Raw genomic sequence first — 26,043 nt, 5'->3', positions numbered from 1 at the left:
ATTGAACTTTTTGGCAACAATGCAAAACGTTATGTTTGGCGTAAAAGCAACACAGCTGAACACACCATCCCCACTGTCAAACATAGTGGTGGCAGCATCATGGTTTGGGCCTGCTTTTCTTCAGCAGGGACAGGGAAGATGGTTAAAATTGATGGGAAGATGGATGGAGCCAAATACAGGACCATTCTGGAAGAAAACCTGATGGAGTCTGCAAAAGACCTGAGACTGGGACAGAGATTTGTCTTCCAACAAGACAATGATCCAAAACATAAAGCAAAATCTACAATGGAATGGTTCAAAAATAAACATATCCAGGTGTTAGAATGGCCAAGTCAAAGTCCAGACCTGAATCCAATCGAGAATCTGTGGAAAGAACTGAAAACTGCTGTTCACAAATGCTCTCCATCCAACCTCACTGAGCTCGAGCTGTTTTGCAAGGAGGAATGGGAAAAAATTTCAGTCTCTCGATGTGCAAAACTGATAGAGACATACCCCAAGCGACTTACAGCTGTAATCGCAGCAAAAGGTGGCGCTACAAAGTATTAACTTAAGGGGGCTGAATAATTTTGCACGCCCAATTTTTCAGTTTTTGATTTGTTAAAAAAGTTTGAAATATCCAATAAATGTTGTTCCACTTCATGATTGTGTCCCACTTGTTGTTGATTCTTCACAAAAAAATACAGTTATATATCTTTATGTTTGAAGCCTGAAATGTGGCAAAAGGTCGCAAAGTTCAAGGGGGCCGAATACTTTCGCAAGGCACTGTCCATGCAGGTTGAGTTAAAAATAAGTTGCAAACAAAACACGCATAAATCCACAATTGGTTAGCCTTGTTCTCCGGTGCCATCTTGACAGAAAATAGAGAAAGTCCGTAAGGGGGCAAATACTTTTTCACGGCACTATGTCTTCACACCCCAGAGTAATACTTGACCTTAAGCAGCCATTACAGCTGTGAATCATTTTAAATATGATTCTACCAACTTTGCACAACTCTTAGGTCAACTTACAGTGAATTCAGAAATCATTCATACCCCTTGATTTATTCCACATTTTGTTGTTACAGCCTGAATTATAACTTGATTAAATATGTTTTCCTCACCCATCTACACACAATACCCCATAATGACATAGTGAAAACATGTTTTTAGAAATGTTTGCACATTTATTGAAAATATCTAATTTGCTTAAGTATTCACAGCCTTGCTATGTTAGAATCACCTTTGGCAGCGATTACAGCTGTGAGTCTAAAGGCTTTGCACACCTGGATTGTACAATATTTGCACATTCTTTTAAAAAGTATTCATGCTCTGTCAAGTTGGTTGTTGATCATTGGTAGATAGCCATTTTCAAGTTTCGCCATAGAGTTTTAACTTAAGTTGGCTTGGAAATCTAACTAGGCCACTCAGGAACATTCAATGTCGACCTGGTAAGCAACTCTATTGTATATTTGGCCTTGTGTTTTAGGTTATTTTCCTGCTGAAAGGTGAATTTGTCTCCCAGTGTCTGTTGGAAAGCAGACAACCAGATTTTCCTCTAGGATTTTGTCTGTGCTTAGCTCTATTCCGTTTATTTTTATCCCCAAAAAAACTCCTTAGTCCTTGCCGATGACAAGCATACCCATAACATGTTGCAGCCACCACCGTGCTTGAAAATATGAGTAGTACTCAATAATGTGTTGTGTTGGATTTGCCACAAACATAGCACTTTGTATTCAGGACATATAGTTAATTTGTTTGCCACATTTTTGCAGTTTTACTCTAGTGCTTTGTTGCAAACAGGATGGATGTTTTGGAATATTTTTTTTATTCTGTACAAGCTTGCTTCTTTTCACTCTGTCAATTACGTTAGTATCGTGGAGTATAACTACAATATTGTTGATCCATCCTCTGTTTTCTCATATTACAGTCATTAAACTCTGTAACTGTTTTACAGTCACCATTGGCTTCATGGTGAAATCGCTGAGTGGTTTCCTTCCTCTCCGGCAACTGAGTTAGGAAAGATGCCTGTGTCTTTGTAGTGATTGGGTGTATTGATACAGTACACCATCCAAAGTGTAATTAATAACTTCACCATGCTCAAAGGGATATCTAATGTCTGCTTTTGAATTTATGGATACATCCACCTATAGGTGCCCTTTGACTCATTGGAAAACCTCCCTGGTCTTTGTGGTTGAATATGTTTTTGAAATTCACTGCTTGACTGAGGGACCTGTGTGGGGTACAGAGTTTAAATGTATTTGGCTAAGGTGTATGTAAACTTCCGACTTCGTGTGTGTGTGTGTGTGTATGTATGTATGTATGTATGAGTCAAATATCGAAATAATGTTGTGATACTTAACTGTAAAGATTTGTTTCTCCATCACTACACCATTGTAGAGCTGTGCTGTGTATTGCGTGGTCATATTGAAATGTTGCGTCCCAAAAGTAGTGCCCTATATTGGAAATAGGGTGGCAATTGGCACACATACAATGTTCCTCTAAACTCCCTCAGATTAGCTCAGTTCAGATATACTGTTCAGCCAAACCACCACCTGACCTGACTGCATGGGCATGTACAGTACTACTAATCCCTAAACCCCATTCAGTCTTGATATCCCTGCCAAGTTGTCATACCCATGTGCATTCTCATGTGGCATGTCCCTGCAGATGACATCGGAGCCCATATGAATGTGGGGAGGACCTACAAAAACCTGAACAAGTCCAAGGAAGCCTACCTGGTTGCCAAATCCCTCATGCCACAGGTACTGTATGTCACAAGGCCAACAACGCCTCAGCCCCCAGGTGTATTTAAGAGGGGAATCATCAGTTGTTTGTTTTTCATAATGTTCACCATCATCATCCTTTGAGGGACATGACAACGAGAGGAAATCGGTAGCTGGGAGGTAACAGCAGCGAGTGGGAAGAATAGTGTCTCATTGTTGATTGTGCCAGGCTTTTAGACAAAATCCCTCTGTGTTAAGTTGTTTTCTATTTGTTGTCAGCTGCATTCACACTTAAAAAAAATGTTTATTTATCTAGGCAGTCAAGTTTGAACAAGGTATTTTTTACAATGATGTCCTGGCACCTGGTTTAATCTCTACACATGACAGATCATTGATCAACAGGACAACCATAAAGGAGCACCTTTTTGAAATCAACTAAAATAAAAAAAAATGGTCACATGCTTCGAAGGTGTGAACTAACTGTGAATTGGTTACTCACGGGACTTTCCCAACAATGCAGAGAGAAAGTAAATGGAGAAATAATAGAAAAGTAAAACACGTAATAAGATACACAATATACAAGGGATACCAATACCGAGTCGATGTGCAGGGGTACGAGGTAATTAGGTAGATATGAACATATAACTATGAATAAAGTGACAGATAATAAACAGTAGCAGCAGCATATGTGATGAGTCAAAAAAGTTAGTGCAAAAAGGGTCAATGCCGATAGTCCGGGTAGCTATTTGGTTAACTACAGTATTTAACTATTTGGCGGTCTTATGGCTTGGGGGTAGAAGCTGTTCAGGATCCTGTTGGTTCCAGACTTGGTGCATCGGCACCACTTGCCGTGTGGTAGCAGAGAGAACAGTCTATGACTTGGGGCACTGAAGTATTTGACAATCTTTAGGTCCTTCCTCTGACACCGCCTGGTATAAAGGTCCTGGATGGTAGGGAGCTTGGCCCCCGTGATGTAGTATGTCGTCCGCACGACCATCGCAATGGTGCAGCTGTTGAACTTTTTGAGGATCTGAGGGCCCATATCAAATCGTTTCTGCCTCCTGAGGGGGAAGAGGCATTGCCCTGCCCTCTTCATGACTGTGTTGGTGTGTTTGGACCATGATAGATCCTTAGTGATGTGGACACCAAGGAACTTGAAACTCTCGACCTTCTCCGCTACAGCCCCTTCGATGTAAATGTGGGCCTGCTTCCTGTAGTCCATGATCAGCTCCTTTGTCTTACTGACATTGAGGGACAAGTTGTTGTCCTGGCACCACACTGCCAGGTCTCTGACCTCCTCCCTATAGGCTGTCTCATCGTTGTTGGTGATTAGGCCTACCACCATTGTGTCGTCGGGAAACGTATTGATGGTGTTGGAGTCGTGAACAGGGAGTACAGGAGGGGACTAATCACGCACCCCTGAGGGGCCCCCGTGTTGAGGGTCAGCGCGGTGGATGTGTTGTTGCCTACCCTCACCACCTGAGGGCGTCGCATCAGGAAGTCCATGATCCAGTTGCAGAGGGAGGTGTTCAGTCCCAGGGTCTTTAGCTTAGTGATGAGCTTGGAGGGCACTATGGTGTTGAATGCTGAGCTGTGGTCAATGAACAATATTCTCACATCGATGTTAGTTTTGTCCAAGTGGGAAAGGGCAGTGTGGATTGCAATAGAGACTGCGTCATCTGTGGATCTGTTGGAGCGGAGTCTGGTATGATGGTGTTGATGTAAGTGAGCCATGACTAGCCGTTCAAAGTATTTCATGGTTACAGATGTGAGTACTACATGGCATAGTAGGATTCCTACTTAGTCCTGTCTTGACGTTTTGCCTGTTTGATGGTTTGTCGGAGGGCATATAGCGATTTCTCATCAGCGTCCGGGTTAGTGTCCAGCTCCATGAAAGCAGCAGCTCTAGCCTTGAGCTCAGTGCGCATGTTGCTTGTAATCCATGGCTTCTAGTTAGGATATGTACGTACAGTCACTGTGGGGGCGTTGTCATTGTCTGCACTTATTAACCTCTAGCGTCGAGCAATCCCGTATCCGGGAGCGTAATCATAGCCCCAAGCTCATTACCATAACGCAACGTTTCCTATTCATGAAAATCGCAAATGAAATTAAATACATATATTGAAACACAAGCTTAGCCTTTTGTTAACAACACTGTCATCTCAGATTTTCAAAATATGCTTTAACCAAAGCTACACAAGCATTTGTTTAAGAGTATTGATAGCCTAGCATAGCATTAAGCCTAGCATTCAGCAGGCAACATTTTCACAAAAACAAGAAAAGCATTAAAATAAAATTATTTACCTTTGAAGAACTTCGGATATTTTTAATGACGAGACTCTCAGTTAGATAGCAAATGTTCATTTTTTCCAAAAAGATTATTTGTGTAAGAGAAATAGCTCCGTTTTGTTCATCACGTTTGGCTAAGAAAAAAAAATGAAAATGCAGTCAACACAACGCCAAACTTTTTTCCAAATTAGCTCCATAATATCGACAGAAACATGGCAAACGTTGTTTAGAATCAATCCTCAAGGTGTTTTTCACAATTCTATTCGATGAAAAATCATTCATGGCAGTCAGTTTCTCATCAAAGGCAAACGGAAAAATACTGCAGCTGGAGATTACGCAATAATTGCGACAGAGGACACCAAGCGACCACCTGGTAGATGTAGTCTCTTATGGTCAATCTTCCAATGATATGCCTACAAATACGTCACAATGCTGCAGACACCTTGGGGAAAACGTGGAAAACGTAAACTGACTCCTAGCTCCTCCACAGCCATATAAGGAGTCATTGGCATGCAGGGCTTTCAAAAAATGGGGCACTTCCTGGTTGGATTTTTATCTGGGTTTCGCCTGTAACGTCAGTTCTGTGGCACTCACAGACAATATCTTTGCAGTTTTGGAAACGTCAGACTGTTTTCTTTCCAAAGCTGTCAATTATATGCATAGTCGAGCATCATTTCGTAACAAAATATCTTGTTTAAAACGGGAACGTTTTTCATCCAAAAATTAAAAGAGCGCCCCCTATATCGAAGTTAATGAAGCCAGTGACTGATGTGGTGAACTCCTCAATGCCATCTGATGAATCCCAGAACATATCCCAGTCTGTGCTAGCGAAACATTAATGTAGATTAGCATCTGCTTGAACAGAACATTTCAGTATTGAACGCGTCACAGGTACTTCCTGTTAGATTTATTTTCTTCTTGTAAGTAGGAATCAGGAGGATAGTGTTATGGTCAGATTTTCCAAATGAAGAGGGAGGGAGGGAGAGCTTTGTATACGTCTCTGTGTGTGGAGTAAAGGTGGTGTATAGTTTTTTTCGCCTCTCGTTGCACAGGTGACATGCTGGTTGAAATGAGGTAAGAGATTTCTTCTGCCTCTGGGTGAGCCTTTTTCTTTTTTGCTTATGGCCTTACACAGCTTGTTAAATGCGGTCTTAGTGCCAGCATAGGTTTGTAGTGGTAAATATAGATAAACTATTTTGGTAAATAGTGTGGTCTTACAGCCCTCAAACTCAACTCTGGACCTCAAAGCCAGATACACTACATTTTGTTCATTGTTCACCTCTAATCGGGGACTGATTTAGACCTGTGTCACGAGGTTTGTGGAATTAATTATCAGGTAGAACAGAAAACATACAGGCTCCGGACCTCATAGGGTAAGAGTTGAGTACCTCTGATCTACAGTTTATCATCAGGCGAGCAGAACCTTGACACTTCCTTAATATTAGAGATCACGCACCAGCTGTTGTTAACAAGGACACACACCACCCTCTTGGTTAATTGCTCAGCACTATTCTCCAGTGAATGTGCATTCCCAATAGAACAGAGGGTAGAGGCGGATTATTTACTCTCCGCTGTAGTTTTATCAGGGTACCTGCACATCGGCCTCGATCGCCATCTTTCAATTCTGAGTGCCAGGGATTAGTGCCTGGTGAGCAGTATGTCCTGTGCGGCTGACTCATTGAAGTAGAAATCTTCATCCAAATTAAGGTTAGTCTGATGTCCAGAAGCTCTTTTCGGTCATAGGAAACGATGGTGGAAACGTTATGTACAAAAAAAGTTAAGATTAGCGCCAAACCCCCCCCCCCCCCCCCCCCCCACAAAATAGCAGAATGGGCCAGGAGTCCGTAAAATGGATGTTATACATTCCAGCGCCATTCTTTGACATGAATTTAAATGTTTAATAGTCATCAAATCATGCTTAGCTGTCTAATGCTAATCAGTGCAACTCATTCACCTCTAGTCTGTTATGATGAAGAGATTGATGATGGAGGTCAATAAAGGCCATGCCTCTTATCTGACTTCCTACCCAAACCAAAATGTTGGTTATTTTTCACTTCTTGTGGGCTCGATGCGCAGTTTCTCTACAGATAAATCAGATCATGCCCAAACTGTGCAATGTAAGTAGGGAGTTGTAGATTCCAACAGGCCAATATTCTACAAAATTAAGTGCAGCTTCCAATTACCATAATCAACGAAAGGGGCACTTCTTCACGGTTGACAGATCATTGATCATCATTTAAATGTTAAAGGTCTCCTGAAGACTTGTCTTTGTAAAAACCTTTGGCATTAATTGATCATTTAATTAATAGTCAGTTTAATAGTCTGAGCTAATGCTCAGCTGTCTAATGCTTAGAAATGCAGCTCCGTCGCCTCAGCTCTGATGAGGTTACGTTTTTAGAGGTCAACGGGAGGCCGGCCTAATTTCCTACCCCAATCCCTCCAAGTTGGTTTCTCTCAGGAATCAAGGAAATGGCAGTGCCTCAGCCTGGCCTAGTGGTTGCGCTGCAGACTCTAGATTACATCTCTGCTGTCGGTCTCTCTCTGTAACTGCTCAGTTCTCACTATTCTATTGTTCATAAAATACAAACCGAGTTCTGTGATCCGATCTCCTAAAACCTAATGAAATAGCATCTGAAATCCCTACAAACATGACTGGCATGTGAAAGCCCTTTGGTCATTATTGTAGGTAAGCGTTGATGTGGTGTTTCTTTGTAATTTATGAGTGACAGTTCCCTCAATTTATCCACCCCAAACTTCCAGAAGAAAAACAACTTCTGGACTATGGCCTATTTGATAATAATAATTTGAAGGGCCTGACTGTACTTCCCATGCGAGGGGTCAGCTTCGAAACAAATGACGATTTTGTGAATAAGCAGCGGGGCTGATTTCTTCAATTTTATCCTCACGAAACGGAACAGGCGAGGCCTTGTCTGAGCTTTAAAGAGATTTTTCAGCTGAAACATGCAAGCGGCTATGGCCATCATGTATCGACGACCGATGCTGAAGGGACTGAACAGGATTTCCGCGTGGGGCCCAATGATAATTGCTTTTGATACACTACACTTATTTTGATCATGCCTCTTATTCATTTGGTTTTCCCCAAACGAGTTAACTCTCTATATCCAGATCCGCTTCTGTCCAGGAATCCAACGACTGACAACCCCATGGCATGAAACGGACAGCATGGTGCTTTAGTGGGTGTTTTATACGGTTCTGTGAGCCTGTCGATGGAGGAAGTCCCTGCCTCAGTCTCATGTTCTCATAATGTATTTGAAAGAATGTGTCACGACCGTCTGAAGAAGAAGTGGACCAAAGCGCAGCGTTGTGAGCGTACGTTACTTTATTTATATAAATGACGCCAACAAAACAAGAAACAAAGACACGACTGTGAAGCTTACAAGGGCTATAGTGCCACTAACAAATAACCTCCCTCAATAACAAAAGGGAAAAAGGCTGCCTAAGTATGAATCCCAATCAGAGACAACGATAGACAGCTGTCCCTGATTGAGAACCATACCTGGCCAAAACATAGAAACACAAAACATAGAAATCAGAACATAGAATGCCCACCCAAATCACACCCTGACCAAACCAAATAGAGACATAAAAAGGCTCTCTAAGGTCAGGGTGTGACAAACTGCGTAAACTCTGATTCGATTAATCGGTTTAGAAAACATAAAAGAAACAGATCTTCTCTCCCTCTGGCTGTATGTGTGGCTAGTATAGAAATGTATGACTGTGGGATATATATACAAATTTGATCTTTTTCTTCCAAGAAAATCCAACTGTGAAAAAATTCCACTCATGTTGGCCATGACAGAAGCATATTGCCCACATCAGAGGCTGTCGGTGGCTTTGAAATTATATTGATATGCTAGTTTTCCAGCTCAGTCATTATTAGGCCTCTAAGAAAGTGACTTGTTGTCTCTTCTGTTGATTGCTTTGTAATTTTAAGGCCATGTCTGAAACGTCGGTACAGATGTAGGATCTTAATTTGAGCCAGTTTGCTACAGCAGGAAAATAATTCTGAAGCAACAGGAAATGTGAATTACAATTAATGGACATTTTTCGTTAGGGCAAATCAAGTCTGACATTTTAAAGTGGAAATTACAAACTTAATAAACCTTTTTAAGCTTTGAATACACTACAAGTTTGCATTTCCTGCAATGCTCTCTCTCAAATTAAGATCCAAAATCTCATGAAAAGTGATGTTAGTGTAACAGTTAAGAGCTCACTCCACAGCTAGCTTGGAAAGTCAAGGATGGAGCCATCAAATTGTTACCATTTGTTACCAATTGTTACCATTTGGGTGAGCCATTTGGGTGGCTCAACATCAAGGGAGGGAGGTCACGTGCGTTGCGAAGCAAAGGATCACTGGTTCGAACCCAGGATCAGGCAGTCGGGACAGTGGAGGAAGCTAAGCTGTTAGCAGCACACTGACCCGGGTAACAGTCGTGCCATGACCCGGATGCACAGTTATGCTCAGCTTGACGGCTTGGATCTCTGTTGGGGGCTATAACAGAGTTAAGAACGTACCAGAAGCTCACTACATTCTCTACGTCATGGGTAGCCCGGGGACGCCCTTTTGTGATGGCAAGTTAATCAAGGACCCCACAACTCGAGTGAGATAGAAATAGCATGCAATGAGTTTAACAATGACTGGCCGTGCATGGGCCCTGGGAAGGAACATCTTTTGTTGTCAAATTGACTGGGGGCTATTTCTATATGTTTGACGCTTGCCCCAGTCAATTCGATAACAAGAGATGCCTTTTGACAATATAAGAAGGCTGCACCATTTAAGTGCATTTATGTGTGTGCCCAATATTTTTGGGGTGGGATAACATATTGTGAATCGTCATTACACTATTACTGCAGATATAGTAAGGACATTGTCTGAAGTTACAATGCAAAAATATGACATATACCTCCTTTAGAAACCTCTGTGATAGGGGGCAGCATTTTCACTTTTGGATAAATAGCGTGCCCAATTTCAGCTTCCTGCTACTCATGCCAAGAATATAAGATATGCATATAATTAGTAGATTTGGATAGAACACACTCTGAAGTTTCTAATACTGTTTGAATCATGTCTGTGAGTATAACAGAACTTATGTAGCAGGCAAAACCCAGAGGACTAACCATTCAGGACACTTTGTTTTTTAGGTCACTGTCTATTCAATGAGATTTCATTGGGGAACTGGATTTTAAAAGCAATTGTTTGCAGTTCCTACCGCTTCCACTGGATGTCACCAGTCTTTGTAAAATGGTTGAGGTTATTCCTTTGTGAAATGAAGAAGTACAGCCATCTTGAAACAGTGTAACACTGAGAGTTGGGCAAGAGTAGAAAAGTAGCGTCAGTTTGTTGTTGTCCTGTATTGAAAACAGATAGACCCGTCTTCAATTTGATCAATTATTAACACTTAAAAATACCTAAAGTTGTATTACAAAAGTAGTTTGAAATGTTTTGGCAAAGTTTACAGGTAACTTTTGAGATATTTTGTAGTGACGTTGCGCAAATTGACAGCTGTTTTTTTCTGGATCAAACTCGCCAAATAAATTGACATTTTGGATATATATGGACGGAATTAATCGAACAAAAGGACCATTTGTGATGTTTATGGGACATATTGGGGTGCCAACAAAAGAAGCTTGTCAAAGGTAAGGCATGATTTATATTTTATTTCTGCGTTTTGGGTAGCGCCTGCAGGGTTGAAATATTAGTTCTCTCTTTGTTTACTGTTGTGCTATCATTAGATAATAGCTTCTTATGCTTTTGCCGAAAAGCCTTTTTGAAATCATGTTGGCTGGATTCACAACGAGTGTAGCTTTAATTTGGTATATTACATGTGTGATTTAATGAAAGTTTGAATTTTATAGTATTTTATTTGAATCTGGTGCTCTGCATTTTCCCTGGCAATTGGCCAAGTGGAGAGCAATTGGCCTATCCCAGAGAGGTAAATGGATACTTTGGGATTTTGGCAATGAGGTCCTTTATCCATTTCCCCAGAGTCAGATGAACATGGCAATACCATTTGTATGTCCGTGTCCAGTATGAAGGAAGATAAATGGGCTCATTGCCAAAATTCTGAATTATCACTTTAATGAATGAATTACATATATTTGTTCATTTATTACATTGTATTATTTAACACCCTTTAAATGTATTCCATGGATCCCTCAGCCAAAATGTGTTTAATCTGTTAGTAATGTTCATTAAAAAAAATGTAATGTAAAAAAATATATTTTTAGACCCAACTTTGAGAACTCCTGCTCTACGTTCTCTTTTATTTATTTTATTTAACCAGGAAGTGCTCATTGAGATTAAAATCTATTTTTCAAGAGCGCCCTGGCCAAGATAGGCAGCACCAAGTCATTACAAGAAAAATTGACAGACAGACATGAAAAACTACAAGTAATCTAGTAAAAACCATTGAATTCACAAGAGTATAAAACAGCAAATTAAAAACATTGACAGGTCAGGGAATCAGCCTCAAAATCCTTCATCAGTGATTTAAAAACACCAATCGGGACAAGTTCTTCCAGTTTAAAAGTATTTTGTAAGGTGTTCCAAGGCGATGGCGCAGAGTACATAAAAGCCCTTTTACAAAATTCAGTTCGGACATTTGGAACAGTTAGCAGGATAAAGTCCAGCGAACGAAGAGAGTACCCACCACATTTCTGAACAATAAAAATGCAAAAATAAAAAAGGTAGTAAACCCAAAATGGCTTTGTAAATAAAAGTATACCAGTGACTGAGCCTACGAGTGACTAGAGAAGGCCAGCCAACCCTGATATACAAAGTTCAGTGGTGCGTAAGGGTTAAAATAAATCTCAAAGTACCATGGTAAAGAGTGTCAATTAATCTCAAATACTGAGTGGAAGCATTCATATATAAAATATCCCCATAGTCTAGGGATATATAGCCTCCTTCTGGCTTCAAAAGAAAAACAGGCCTTATTCCTAAAATAAAATCCCAATTTCAGCTTCAATATTTTTTGTAAATTGTTGAATATGCAATTTAAAAGAGAGGCTGTCATCAGTTAAAATTCCAATATATTTATAGGAGGTTACAACCTCAATCTCCTTGCCCTGATAAGTGAAAGGTTCAGAGGTCTATTTCTTGCATTAGAAAACACCATTAGTTTTGTTTTGTCAGTATTGAGGATAAGGTTCAATTGACACAAGGTATGTTGAACAGTATAAAAAGCAGTTTGCATGTTCTGGAAAGCTTTTGTAAGAGACAAGTCACAACAGTAAATAACAGTATCATCAGCATAAAAATTAAGTTGTGCATTTTGGACCTGCTTGTCTAAATCATTTATATAAATAGTGAGTAAGAGAGGACCAAGTACAGAGCCTTGGGGCACACCATTCAATACAGACAATTTAAACAGACAAAAGCCCATCAAATTGAGTGCACTGTTCTATCAGACAGATAGTTAGCAAACCATGCAACTGCATGCTCCGAAAGACCTACACTCAACAATCTCTGCCTTAGTATAGCATGAACAACTGTATCAAAAGCCTTAGAGAGATCAATAAAAAGTGAGACACAGTGCTGTTTTTTGTCAATGGCTTCAGTGATATCATTTAAAACCTTCATAGCTGCTGTAATTGTGCTATGCTTCTTCCTGAAGCCCGATTGGTACATTGATAAAATAGAGTTAGTAAATTAAAACTATTTTAGCTGTTCACTTACAAGGGTTTCAAGTATTTTCACCAGGGGTGCAGCTTTGAGAATGGCCTATAATTATTTAAAAGAGTTGGAGGACAAATGCTGATTTCCAGATCTTTGGAATTTCATTACATTCCAGGGTTAGGTGGTTCAGCTATGAAATCAGCTGCCAGATTGAAAAAGCAGGGATCCAAAAGATCAGGACCTACAGGCTTTCTCTGATCTAAGGATTTCAGGACTTTATGTACCACCTGCACTGAGAATGGCAAAAAGCTAAATTTTTGACCAGCTCTCAACAGTTCATCCACGCAGGGTTGTACAGAGACAGAGGACACTGAATCAAACAGCCTACCAGATGATACAAAGTGCACATTGAAACAATTCAGTTTTGTCATATATAGCAACAGAGTCCTTCAAAACACATGACGTTAATTCATTAACATTACTGTTACCAGACATAGACTTAATAGTCTTCCAAAACGTTCTAAGGTCATTCAGGTTATCAGTGGTAACAGACATAAAATATTCAGACTTGGCCTTCCTGAGAAGAAAAGAACACTTGTTTCGTAATAGTTCACCTGGCAAACTAGTGTCCAGTACCCCTAACCTGTCAGAACGAAGTTAATAACAAACCAAAACAACTGCAAGCATATAATATAGTGTGATCTAATCTCTTTCATGTGGAACAAGCATCAGGGATCAGTTACTGATCAATCGTCAACAAATTAGAGATAAGGACTAGTTTATTATGTTACCCTTCAAGATCATTCCAGGGAAGAAGTACGCCGCCCGTGTGGCGCCCAACCACCTGAACGTTGTACATTAACCTGGCAATCCTGATCCATACCAACTCTAGACAGGCCATCAGCATGAGGCCTGACTTCAAGCAAGCCTACATCAGCAGGCAAGGCCTCTTTACTAACATCCTACATCAGTTGGCAAGGTGGTTAGTTTACACCATATCAGAATAATGTTGAACAAGGCTGTTGACTATCTTTTAACCTCCTTCATCAGAAGTCTATTTACTACCTCCACCAGGGTGATGTACAATCTACATCATAACTGTTTAATTACAACCTTGAGCATACTGATATTTGAATGGTTACCATATACGTCAGTAGGCACTCCATCAGAAGTTGAATTAATTAATTTACAACATACGTAAGCAGTCAATTACATTAATTCAGCTCAGCGAAGGGTCCATTGACTGCTGACGTAGGTTGTAAATGACTAATTAGACTTAAACGAATCAAATACATAAGCAGTCATTCTAGATTCTATGTTGGACTTGGCGGTCATGACATTTTGTCAGACAGTTATTGTTATGCAATTGACTCCCGGTCTCATGGTAATTGACCGTTAATGAACATAAACATGGTAAGCATCTCCAGGCCTCCACACTTACAAGCCGCTGATGCGTGCCGTTGGAACATCTGCATTTATAAAAGTATAATAAGCCATTTAATATACACCATCACAATAAATCAATTTTAGACATGGCCGAACAAACATGATACGACGAAAATGTATTTCAGAAAAACCGAATAGGAGTCATGCCATAGACTTAAGAATACTTCATTTATCAGACAAGATATGCTTATGAGTCCCATGCCGTGATTTTATTGTAAAAAAAAGTATATTATTGAACTTAGCTGAATAAAATGGAAAGGATATTTTTCCCATTCCGGAGCTAGTGCGAATATGAAGTGGCTATGTTGAGTGTAAAAGTGATCATTTGAAAAAGGTCCTATACGCTAGATTTAGAGTTATTTGGCAAATTTTGTTGTGAATGATACAAACCTTAGAATGTCTTCGAAATCAAAACATATATGAGCTGCATGATGCGACTGAAGGCTATTGACTATATGAAAAGTAGCAACAAAAAAAGCTTGCGCACTGTGACTTGCCTCAGGCGACACACTGTCACACCCTGGTCAAAGTATTTTGTGTTTATCTTTATTTATTTGGTCAGGCCAGGGTGTGGCATGGGTTTTTGTATGTGGTGTGTATGTACGGGGATTGTAGCTAGTGGGGTGTTCTAGCTAAGTCTATGGCTGTCTGAAGTGGTTCTCAATCAGAGGCAGGTGTTTATCGTTGTCTCTGATTGGGAACCATATTTAGGCAGCCATATTCTTTGAGTTTGGTGTGGGTGATTGTCCTTAGTGTCCTGATGTCATTGTTCTGTGTTAGGTTACACAAGTATAGGCTGTTTCGGTTTTCGTTAAGTTTATTGTTTTGATAGTGTTTGTGTTTAGTGTGTTACTTCATTAAACATGGATTGCAATAGACACGCCGCATTTTGGTCCGACTCTCCTTCTCATCAAGAAAACCGTTACACACACACTGTTCTCTAATCAAGAGATCATATTTTCAACCATCAGACTTCCCAATTTAGTCTTTACTAATATGTCCAAAAAAATAAATGAAAATGTTCCATTATCAAACGGGTAGGAAAAGGAGCAGGGGAATCATCCCTATGCACTCAAAAATCGGCTACTCCGATTTTAGAGTGGAACAGTTGAGAAATAACTATAGTAGCAGCTGGGATCCTCCACTTTTTAGTGGAAACCATCAAAACTCTGCTTTCACCTGGGATTGCATATAGAAATGTCTGGGTTTATAAGAATACTTCCACTTCACGCATCAACCACTGTTAGGGGAGTATGCAGCCACTCGCTGTGCGACAGGTGATTTTCCGCCCAAACTCTGTATGCTATGGGCTCTTCAACCCTGTTCCTGCAGCTACCCCGTGCTTAATTTGGGAAACCAAGTGAAATATTTTCGGGAACATGGATAGTATCATGTTTTCACGACACAGCTGATTTAAACTGTTGACAGCCCCAATCTCTGCACGCTTGAGAAAGGAATGAAGGAGAGAGAGGAGATGGAAACGCACAGTGGTGAGATATTATGTAGCTAAATGTAATGTCAGCTTATTAATTATGAAAATATTTAAAAAATGCCCTAATACTAGGCTATTCAAAATCAAATTCACTATAATTGTAGGCGAACTCTGTAAACTGCCCTGTATTGCCTAAGCCTATATGTTCTCTCCCAGACTCGTGGATAGAAAGTAACAATACATAACAGTCCACACTCAAAGGCGATTACTTAAATCTTTTTTTTTAATGCCATGCGTAATAGCCTGCCGTGCGGTAGGCTATTAGGCTATGTATTGTATAATGGCACAATCATTATTTGAATTCAGGTTTTGGGGGCGGGGGGCTTGGGCTCATATATAGGCCTATGTGTATACATAAGCTCTAATATGCATAGGGTTGTTCTACATGCAACGGCTTAAATGCTTTGAATAAATCATCACCTTAGGAAATTCTGTCCAATTTGTTGTTTAGCTTTCAAACAACATCCACAATGACCAAGTTTTCCACTCAGTTTCAACCTGTTGTTGAACTTCTTTCTTCATATTGATCATCACATTGAAGTCAAACATTTTTGACTAACGCTGAGTTTTAAAGGCATAATACTGTTTTGATAAGTGTTTGATGTGAGCTTCGATCGCATTTGCATTGATGTCAGAGTGGTTAGAGGTACAATAGAGCATTGAGTGTCAGGCCATTAGCGACCTGACGTCGTTAGCCAGTTAGGTACTACCAACACATGTCCAGAGAGCATACAAGGAGATTACTGTGACTCATGACTGCCGGTGTGGCGGTAATATATATGGTCACCGCAACAGCCCTAATTTTACACCAACATAAGGTATTTTGTTTACATCCTTCATCAAAGCCATTAAATCGGCTCTGTAACACAGTTGGCTGGTCAGACTACTTGTCAACTGTACAGTCTACTATATCACAGTGACAGTGTGTTCATCAAAAGCCAACCTAAGACACGGTCTAAGACACTGCATCTCAGCGCTAGAGGCATCGCTACAGACACCCTGGTTTGAATCCAGGCTGTATCACAACTGGCCGTGATTGGGAGTCCCTTAGGGCGGCGCACAATTGGCCCAGCATCGTCCGGGTTTGGCCGGTGTAGGACGTCATTGTAAATAAGAATTTATTCTTGACTGACTTGCCTAGTTAAATAAAATAAAAATGATTCACTGTACAGTCTGCTCTACATCATAGTGACCGTGTGTTCATCAAAGCATGTACGTAAAGGAGAAGGCCCAGTGGGGTCAAAAACATGATTCCCCTGTGTTTTATATACATTTCCACACTGAGGTTGTAATACTACTGTGAAATTATGAAAATTATGATGATTCCATTTTAGTGTAAGAAATTAGTTAGACCAATAAGAAAGAGAGTTCTAAACCTAGCCAATAACAGCTAGTTTTCAACTTCCCCCCTCCCCACTCAGACCACTCCCAGACAGTCCTAGCTAAAGTCTTGCATGAGAAATTGCTCTTTTCTAAGAGTTTCTTTTTGGAAACAATCACAATTGTTACCCAGAAATGATTTGATATTGAGATCAAAACGGCTACATTGGACCTTTAACAAACAACAATAGAGAATTGATGTTGATAAGATGAGAGTTATGATAATTATTTCATAGCCAGTTGTGAAGGTGAGCTTTAGATTTGGCTTGATTTCACTTTTCTTTCTGTACAAACCCAGAGGGGAGCTGCTGCTGAAGATGAACAAGCCATCCGAGGCCCGGGACGCCTACCTGCGGGCCCTGGAGCGGGACAGATCCAACGCTGACCTCTGGTACAACCTGGCCATCGTCAACATCGAGATGAAGGAGCCCTGCCCTGAAGAACTTCAACTACGCCCTGGAGCTCAACCCACACCACAAACTGTCCCTCTTCAACTCTGCCCTGCTCATGCAGGAATCCGGTATGTGACTGAGGCTGAGAAACTCAGGGTTGTATTCATTAGGGCACATCGTAGCAAAACGTTTTGCAATGGAAACGAAAATTAGCATACAGGAATGACACTTCCTGTATCGGCCCGTTTGCTTCCGTTTCGCTCCTACTGAATACAACCCAGGCTCAGCCAAAGCACGTAGCAGTCGTTTTGTTTAGTTAACCTTTATTTAAATCAGGAAGTTCCATTTGAAATGTAGATTATCAATCAACAATGAATCACTCATCTTGTCATTAATAAACATTACCAGATAAAAGATAAGGGGCTCTATTTTGGGCTGGCGTCAAGCCAATTGTCAAACGCACGCTCGGTTGCCATTTCGCCCTGTTAAAGCCGTCTCTCTTCTATTTTCAAACCCTAGTCTCAGGATTGGTAGTTTACCTTCCTTATATGAGCTCGTTTGCGCTGAGGTGGGAGGGGTATTATTTTGGTTGTGCATTAAAAAAAAAACTCCATGTAGGCTATATGCCCGTCATAGAATGAGAGATGAGATAATCCCGTGACACTCCTATTTAGAAACATTTAAATTCTGTTCCTTTTTTGTTTGATAAAAAAACCCAAAGCCCTTAATAGGCTACCCTTGGTTCCACAACAATGTATCTGGTGTCTTTCTTATCCTGGCCATGCATTAGCCAAGTAGCCTATGCATAAAAGGTTTCCAAATGGTCTACTCGTGAGGCTTTTGCCGACATGCTTTTGCATTATTCACAATTCACATAGGCCTACCTGCAGTGCATACTCCATTAGGCTTGTATCCATCCTCATTTCCAAAGACACGGTCCTCCAAACGTAGGCTATTCCGTCTATAACGCCATATCAACAGTAGGCCTACAGTATATCTTGCTTATTGAGAACATGACTCACACATACAATCCAGTTTACAGGAGCCTTGTATTTTTTATTTATTTGAGGTGCAGTGCAATGTGTAAAGGCCTATACTCGTTGAAGCCAATTACAACAATGTTGACTCCAAACATATTGAGCAATAACTGTTTAAAAACATTTTTTTTTTACTGTTGCTATTATATAAACTTGTAGTATTATTCCACAATGGACTAGGAGGAGATTATTTCGTGCCCCTAGCCGAATTGGAGTTGATGACAACGCAAAGACATTCAATAACCTACAGAACTTGAGACAAACGCATGCAGTATTAAGCTATGGAACGCCTTGTTGGACCAGTGAGTGTCCAAGCCCTCGTCACACCTACAACTTATTTATTCATTTAAACCCAAGCCTTTCATGCCACCGGCAGCTATTTTGCTCATAATAATGGCTGTGAAAATATCAAAAATATTTCTGACACCCCCGGACCTATAGCGTTAGATTTACCATTGCATTAGAGTACTAGGGCTCTATTTTAACAAACCTAATATCTTTAATTATTCTACTAAAGAGGCTTGGTTTCTTTGGAACTGTAGCTCTGTTGACTAGATTGTTTACCCAGACAGCCATGTGAGTTCAAGGCCAAGTTCACAGTCCTGGTGCTGCCTTGGTGCCTCCTCCCCCCCCCTCCCCCTCCTCCTCTTCCTGGTGCTGACTTTTCCTCCACCCCCTTCCCCTCCTTCTGGGCCGCTCTCTTTACCCACGCTCATTTTCAGCGTAACTTATCCTCTTTGTAAGAGGCCGGGGCAGTGCTCCCTCTAACCCTGAAGGTGAATTTAAACAAAAGTCCCAGCACGCGACACATCAACATTTTCCTCACATTTGCAGACTAACAAGTTATACCAGTGTGATTAATGGTCCCCCATGGTGCGAGCAAATGTACCATGATAGTAGGTTGGGTCGACAAGAATTTCAGATTTGGGAAATTGGACAAAAGAAGTATTATTACAATTATTATAAATGCACCTTAACCCTACCCACTAGGTGTGTGTGTGTGTGGCGTGGTGTGTGTGTGTGTCTCGGCACTCCCCTGGCTCTGCCCAGATCACTCACGGTTCGCTGCAGCTGTAAAATGACAGATTAATTTCGGCTTTAGGTGTTATTGTTAATAACAGTGTTCTAATAATGCTGTCACTCACCACCAATGTTTTTGTTCTGACTCCCTGTATTCTCTGTGCTCTTTCTCTCTTTTGGTATTACTCTCATTCTGTTCAAGGTGGCCCAACTGTTGATTCAATTGTAGGTGTGAGTTTGACTTGGTGCCAGCAAGAGTCCCTTGGCACTCTACGGGGTTGTTGCGGCTGCACGTACACCCAGCATAGTTTACAGGCACAGGGCACATACAATAAGTTAAATGTTAAAAAATGAAAACTCTTGGCACACTCTTTAGTTGCAAGCACTGACAGATGTAATACAATGTTATGGTGAAACGTTGGGCAGTATAAATTGTGTGGACATTTTTATTGAATGCCATTCCTATCTTATCATACAGTTTTTGCTGTACAATCTGCACCTGTGACTTGCTGAGTGTGCGTGCCCCACCTTTACCCACAAACCAATATAGTGATGTTGCCATCCGAACACGTTTAACAAATCACACCTACCTCCAACTAAATAAACAATGACTGTTGTTGTTATTGTGCCCTAACCATTATGTGTGTGTGCGTGCGTGCATGTGGGTGTGCATTTTTCTCTGTGTATGTTTTCCAGGTGAGCCCAGGTTCCGTCCGGAGGCCAACCGTCGTTGCCTGACCTACATCCAGGAGGAGCCAGACGATGCCAACGGCTACTTCAACCTGGGGATGCTTGCCATGGACGCCGACGAGAATGCTACAGCCGAGCACTGGATGAGGGAGGCCACCCGTCGCGTCCTCTTCAACCCGGCCCTGCTCCACTCGCAGTCTCGACAGGAGGTGGATGCCCTGCCTGTATTAGACGAGCTGCTGCACCACCACCCAGAGCATGTTAACGGTTTGATTCTCATGGGGGATAGACATCCTGATGAACCACAAGAAGGACATCCAGGGTGCCAAGATCTGCTTCCAGAGAATCCTCCGTATGGACACCCACCAACGTGCAAGGGGGAACACACAACCCTGCGTGTGGTCTACTTTGAGGAGCGAGACCTGCCGAGAGCGGAGTGCTGCCTGGAAGAAACGCTGGGCCTGGTGCCCCAACGAGGAGTACGTGCGCCGCCACCTGGGCATCGCGCACAGCAAGGCGGCGGCCCCATGTCTGCAGCGGGGCAGCCGCTGAGCCCAGCGTCAGCAGAGGGCGCGGCTACGCTAGCCAAGGCGGAGGAAAAGAAGCTGGGTAAGGAGGAGGAAGGGAGTGGAGCCACCGACAGCGATAGGGTTGGGGAGGGTGCCGGGAATAAGAAGAATGCACGGAAATCCTCCTCGGCAAAAAGCTTTCGAGGTGGTGGCGACAGCCAATCAGAGCATCTGGATGGCAGCCAGGCTGACAAATAGCTGAGGACTAAGAGCGAATCCACAAAAGAGATTAAAGATATAGAGAAGAAACGGGCAACCGCCTTGAAGAGACTGGAGGAGATTGACTTCATATTATGCGGTGATTAACCTTGTTGTTATTTACCACAGCGCAGGACACATTTTTGTAGAGCTACTAACAGCTCCTGAATCACAGGTGTGATGAATCCCAGATTGCACCCTATAATAACATATACAAAACATTAAGAACATGTTCTTTCCATGACAGACTGGCCAGGTGAATCCAGTTGAAAGGTATGCTCCCTTATTGATGTCACTTATTAAATCCATTTCAGTCTAAATGAACGGGAGGAGAGAGGTGCCAATAAGTTTTAAGCCTTGAGACAATTGAGGGTGAATGGGCAAGACAAAATATTTAAGTGCCTTTGAACGGGGTATGGTAGTAGGGCACCTAAGGACAACTTACTAATATTGAGATCCACCCCTCCTTTTGTCTTAATACACACGGGAAACTGTTGAGCATGAAAAACCCAGCAGCGTTGCAGTTCTTGACACAAACTGGTGCGCCTGGCGCCTGTGCCAATATTAGTAAGTTGTCCTTAAATCGGGCGGCAGGTAGCCTAGTGGTTAGAGTGTTGGACTTGTAACCGAAAGGTTGCACGATCGAATCCCCGAACTGACAAGGTACAAATTTGTCGTTCTGCCCCTGAACAAGGCAGTTAATCCGCTGTTCCTAGGCCGTCATTGAAAGTAAGAATTTGTTCTTAACTGACTTGCCTATTTAAGTAAAATAAAAATAATAATGTTTGGTACATTATTTGTGGCATTTCGGACACTGCCACAAACTCGGTTGGTTTTAAGAAACAAAACCCCTCCCCACTTCATCATGCATGGTTTAACTCATTTTTGATTGTTTTATCATGTTTAGGGGCTACCCTACCTGCTGTGTTCCATCATTTTAACACCATTGCGAGTATTAAAGGTGAAAATGTGGTTTGTTTGTTCTCTGAACAGCACGATAAAGGAATAGCACAACGCGATTTGTCATAGTCTATTTTAATCTCCACTACAGATGCATATCCCTGTGTGTTGCTTCTGAATGTCATTTTATCATATCCTAATTTATGCTGGTTTGTTTGGTATGTTTACTAGATAAGTTGTTGATCACTGGATTTCTTTATGTGTGACTCACTCTGTGCGTAGCCAGGTATTATTGTGTTTAAAAAAGGAATGATTGTATCACGAACAATGAAAGGAAATGACGTAATGGACACTACTGCAGGCATACAGGATCTCTGTACGTTGTATGCATCTCCAAATAACCCATTACTACAGCTGCTGCGCCAGCATACTACACCACATTTCACCCCATTGACTATTTTCACTTATTGATCTCACCCTTTACTTCCTGTTTGCCACGTCGTCAGTGTTACTCTCCTCATAGCACAGCACTTATCTCATAGTGCTTCCATGGAGCGGTTTGTCTCATATTCAGTTCATGTCTGTCCAACCCCCCCCCCCCCCACGCACATGCAACCTGACCCACCACCAGACAGATATATTGTTTTCTGCTGTTAGTCTTCACTCTTCATCTGATTGCAACAATACCAGGCAGTTTTGGCATGAGGATTGTGACACATGCTCCTCCTCACCCCTCTCCCTCCCATGTTCTCCCTCAGGCTGTGCCATGTGTTTTTTATCATTTACACAAGATGCTTCCTCTCTCTTTGAGGGAGGATTTCACAGCACAGTTATTGTGCATAACAGTTCCTCTTTATTTTTATTTATCCCACTGCAGCTCAGCACGTTGACCTTGTTCTCTTTTTCTTTCCATCTCTCTGTCTGTCTTCCTTCTCTCTCTCTCTTTATGTAATTAACATGCTGTTTGTTGCCATCTTGATTTTATTTTTTCAACTTGTCATTCTAATGTTGAGTTTGAGTTACCTGGAATGGAAGTGTTTTTGTTTGATGATGCGTGACGAAAGAGATAATGTGACTTGTCAGAAACCTATGATTAGCTAAGTGAAACAAAAACTTGCCTGCCACTGTTTTGCCTCTCTTTAACCCCTTATTTAACCCCTCAGTGTTCCATGATTGTTTTGTATCCTGGTGATTAGTTGCAGACCTCTACTGTGCAGTGTCAATCTGTTCCTTTTTCCTCTTCGCACTCACTGAAAGTTGGTGTGTCCATCTGTTCGCACTCACTGTCAGTCACGATTACCCTAATGGAAATCTGCTGATATCTTCAATTAAGAAACATTGTCAGTGTGATATGATGGTTGGCCTGAGGCCTCATATGAAACATGACTCTCCTAGCAGTCTCAACATGATCATGCATTTACTTATCATTAAGCTCCTAAAACACTAGATATTATGTATGTGCAGATGCTTATATACGTCCAGTATTTATTGCATGCACTGTGAGCTCTCAGTACTGTTATTGTTTGCCACTTAAAATATATGATACGTTGTTTAGCATGGCTATCTTTTATCATGCAAGACGAGTGCTCCGAAAGTGTTACAATTATAATCAATCAAGAATATTTAAATGCCTTGAAAGAACTGTCTCACCTGCAATGGTATCAGATTTGTAGAGAGCACATCAATCAGCCACTAAAATAACCACCTGATATTTCAATTCTATTCAAGCACCATATCTATCACTTTTGTCATGGGCAAATATGTTTCACCTGCAATGTAATTGATAAGTTATTTTTATTTTAATCGCTTTTTTTATGATGACCAAAAAAATAAAACTTAGTTTTAAAAATACATTTTTTTTTTTTTATGTCCCTTTTTTTCTAATATGAGCACTGATATCGACTTGGCTCCTGGGTGCTTGATAGTGGTGGTGATTCCAGGTGCTTTTCACTTCTACATGTTATTTTTCTGTATGTCTTACAGCTAACATCTAGTCTCCCTTGGCAGACCGGTTGCCTTCCACATTAAAAAGTGTTCCGGTATACCTAGGTCTGGGATTTCTGAGACTAGCTCCCAACAGTAGGGGGCGATATACATTTGAAGTCGGAAGTTTACATACACCTTAGCCAAATACGTTTAAACTCTGCTTTTTTTCACAATTCCTATCTTAGTAAAAATTCCCTGTCTTATGTCCGTTACAATCAACACTTTATTTTAAGAATGTGAAATGTCAGAATAATAGTAGTGAGAATTATTTATTTCAGCTTTTATTGCTTTCATCACATTCCCAGTGGGTCAGAAGTTTACATACACTCAATTAGTATTTGGTAGCCTTTAAATTGTTTAACTTTGGTCAAACGTTTCGGGTAGCCTTCCACAAGCTTCCCACAATAAGTTGGGTGAATTTTGGCCCATTCCTCCTGACAGAGCTGGTGTAACTCAAGTTTGTAGGCCACCTTGCTCGCACACTCTTTTTCAGCTCTGCCTACAAATATTCTATGGGATTGAAGTCGGGGCTTTGTGATGGCCACTCCAAAACCTTGATTTTGTTGTCCTTAAGCCATTTTTCCACAACTTTGGAAGTATGCTTGGGGTCATTGTCCATTTGCAAGACCCATTTGTGACCAAGCTTTAACTTCCTGACTGATGTTGAGATGTTGCTTCAATATATCCACCTAATTTCCCTTCCTCATAATGTCATCTATTTTGTGAAGTGCACCAGTCCCTCCGGCAGTAAAGCACCCCCACAACATGATGCTGCCACCTCCGTGCTTCACGGTTGGGATGGTGTTCTTCGGCTTGCAAGCGTCCCCCTTTCCCTCCAAACATAACGATGGTCATTATAGCCAAACAGTTATATTTTTGTTTAATCAGACCAGAGGACATTTCTCCAAAAAGTACGATCTTTGTCCCCATGTGCAGTTGCAAACCGTAATCTGGCTTTTTTATGGCGTATTGGAGCAGTGGCTTCTTCCTTGCCGAGCGGCTTTTCAGGTTATGTCGAAATTGGACTGTGGATATAGATACTTTTGTACCTCTTTCCTCCAGCATCTTCACAAGGTCCTTTGCTGTTGTTCTGGGATTGATTTGCACTTTTCGCACCAAAGTATGTTCATCTCCAAGAGACAGAACGCGTCTCCGGTATGACGGCTGCGTGGTTCCATGGTGTTTATACTTGCATACTATTGTTTGTACAGATGAACGTGGTACCTTCAGGCATTTGGAAATTGCTCCCAAGGATGAACCAGACTTGTGGACGTCTGCAATGTTCTTGGCTGATTTCTTTAGGTTTTCCCATGATGTCATGCAAAGAGGCACTGAGTTTGAAGGTAGGCCTTGAAATACATCCACAGGTATACCTCCAATTGACTCAAATGATGTCAATTAGCCTATCAGAAGCTTCTACAGCCATGACATAATATTCTGTAATTTTCCAAGCTGTTTAAAGGCACAGTCAACTCAGTGTATGTAATCTTCCGAGCCACTGGAATTGTGATAGTGAATTATGAAGTAATCTGTCTGTAAACAATTGTTGGAAAAATTACTTGTGTCATGCACAAAGTAGATGTCCAAACCGACTTGCCAAAACTATTGTTTGTTAACAAGAAATGTGTGGAGTAGTTCAAAAACGAGTTTTAAATGACTCAAATCTGAGTGTGTCAACTTCTGACTTCAACTGTATGGTCAGAGGTCCTACAAATGGTAGGTGTTTGTTTTGATGGCCACATTACACCAGTGGGCGCACCAGGGAATTTTCACTTTGTCTAGCTAAGGGGTGGCTTGGTCGTTGAGTAGTAGGGGTGGTGCAATCTATGGTGTATTAAGCATGCATCTAGTAATACATTATTTCTTGGGTGTGCTAAACATTCCTGAGGGAGCTTCAGCACCTAGCAAGTCTCTCTGAAGTCGGCCATACATTACACAGGCCTGGTCCAGAAACTACTCCTAGCCCTCACTCCTAGCACCAGCCCCTAGACATTTAATATTGATCTGAAAGAATTGAATAATGATATGGTATCAGCTCAACTTTGCCCTCTGATCAAAGCATTGCTTTCATAAGGGGGAGGTAAGGGGAAAGTACACAAAAAGATTACTAGGATTAAAGATCAAATTAGATCAATATTTTATAAGATATTAAGGAAGGTTAGATAAAACTTGATTACATGCTCAGGCTCCGACTTGATTAGGATGGCAGCAGTGAGGTAATACAGCACATCGCTGTACTCTTGATCCTTACTGTTTGGCTCAGTTTCAAACCCACTTTCTCTTGAGTCTTGTCTCCCCCTACTC

At 41.3% G+C, this 26,043-nt stretch overlaps 1 pseudogene; it reads left to right on the top strand.

The window, feature by feature from the left end:
- Positions 1-20,780, top strand: part of LOC110532387 — a 58,978-nt pseudogene extending 38,198 nt beyond the window's left edge.
- The last annotated feature ends 5,263 nt before the right edge of the window (positions 20,781-26,043 follow it).

This window comes from Oncorhynchus mykiss, chromosome 1, assembly GCF_013265735.2.
Source record: "Oncorhynchus mykiss isolate Arlee chromosome 1, USDA_OmykA_1.1, whole genome shotgun sequence".
NCBI lineage: Eukaryota > Metazoa > Chordata > Actinopteri > Salmoniformes > Salmonidae > Oncorhynchus > Oncorhynchus mykiss.
Note: the sequence above shows the minus strand (reverse complement) of the source record. Positions and strands in the feature narration are given on the sequence as shown.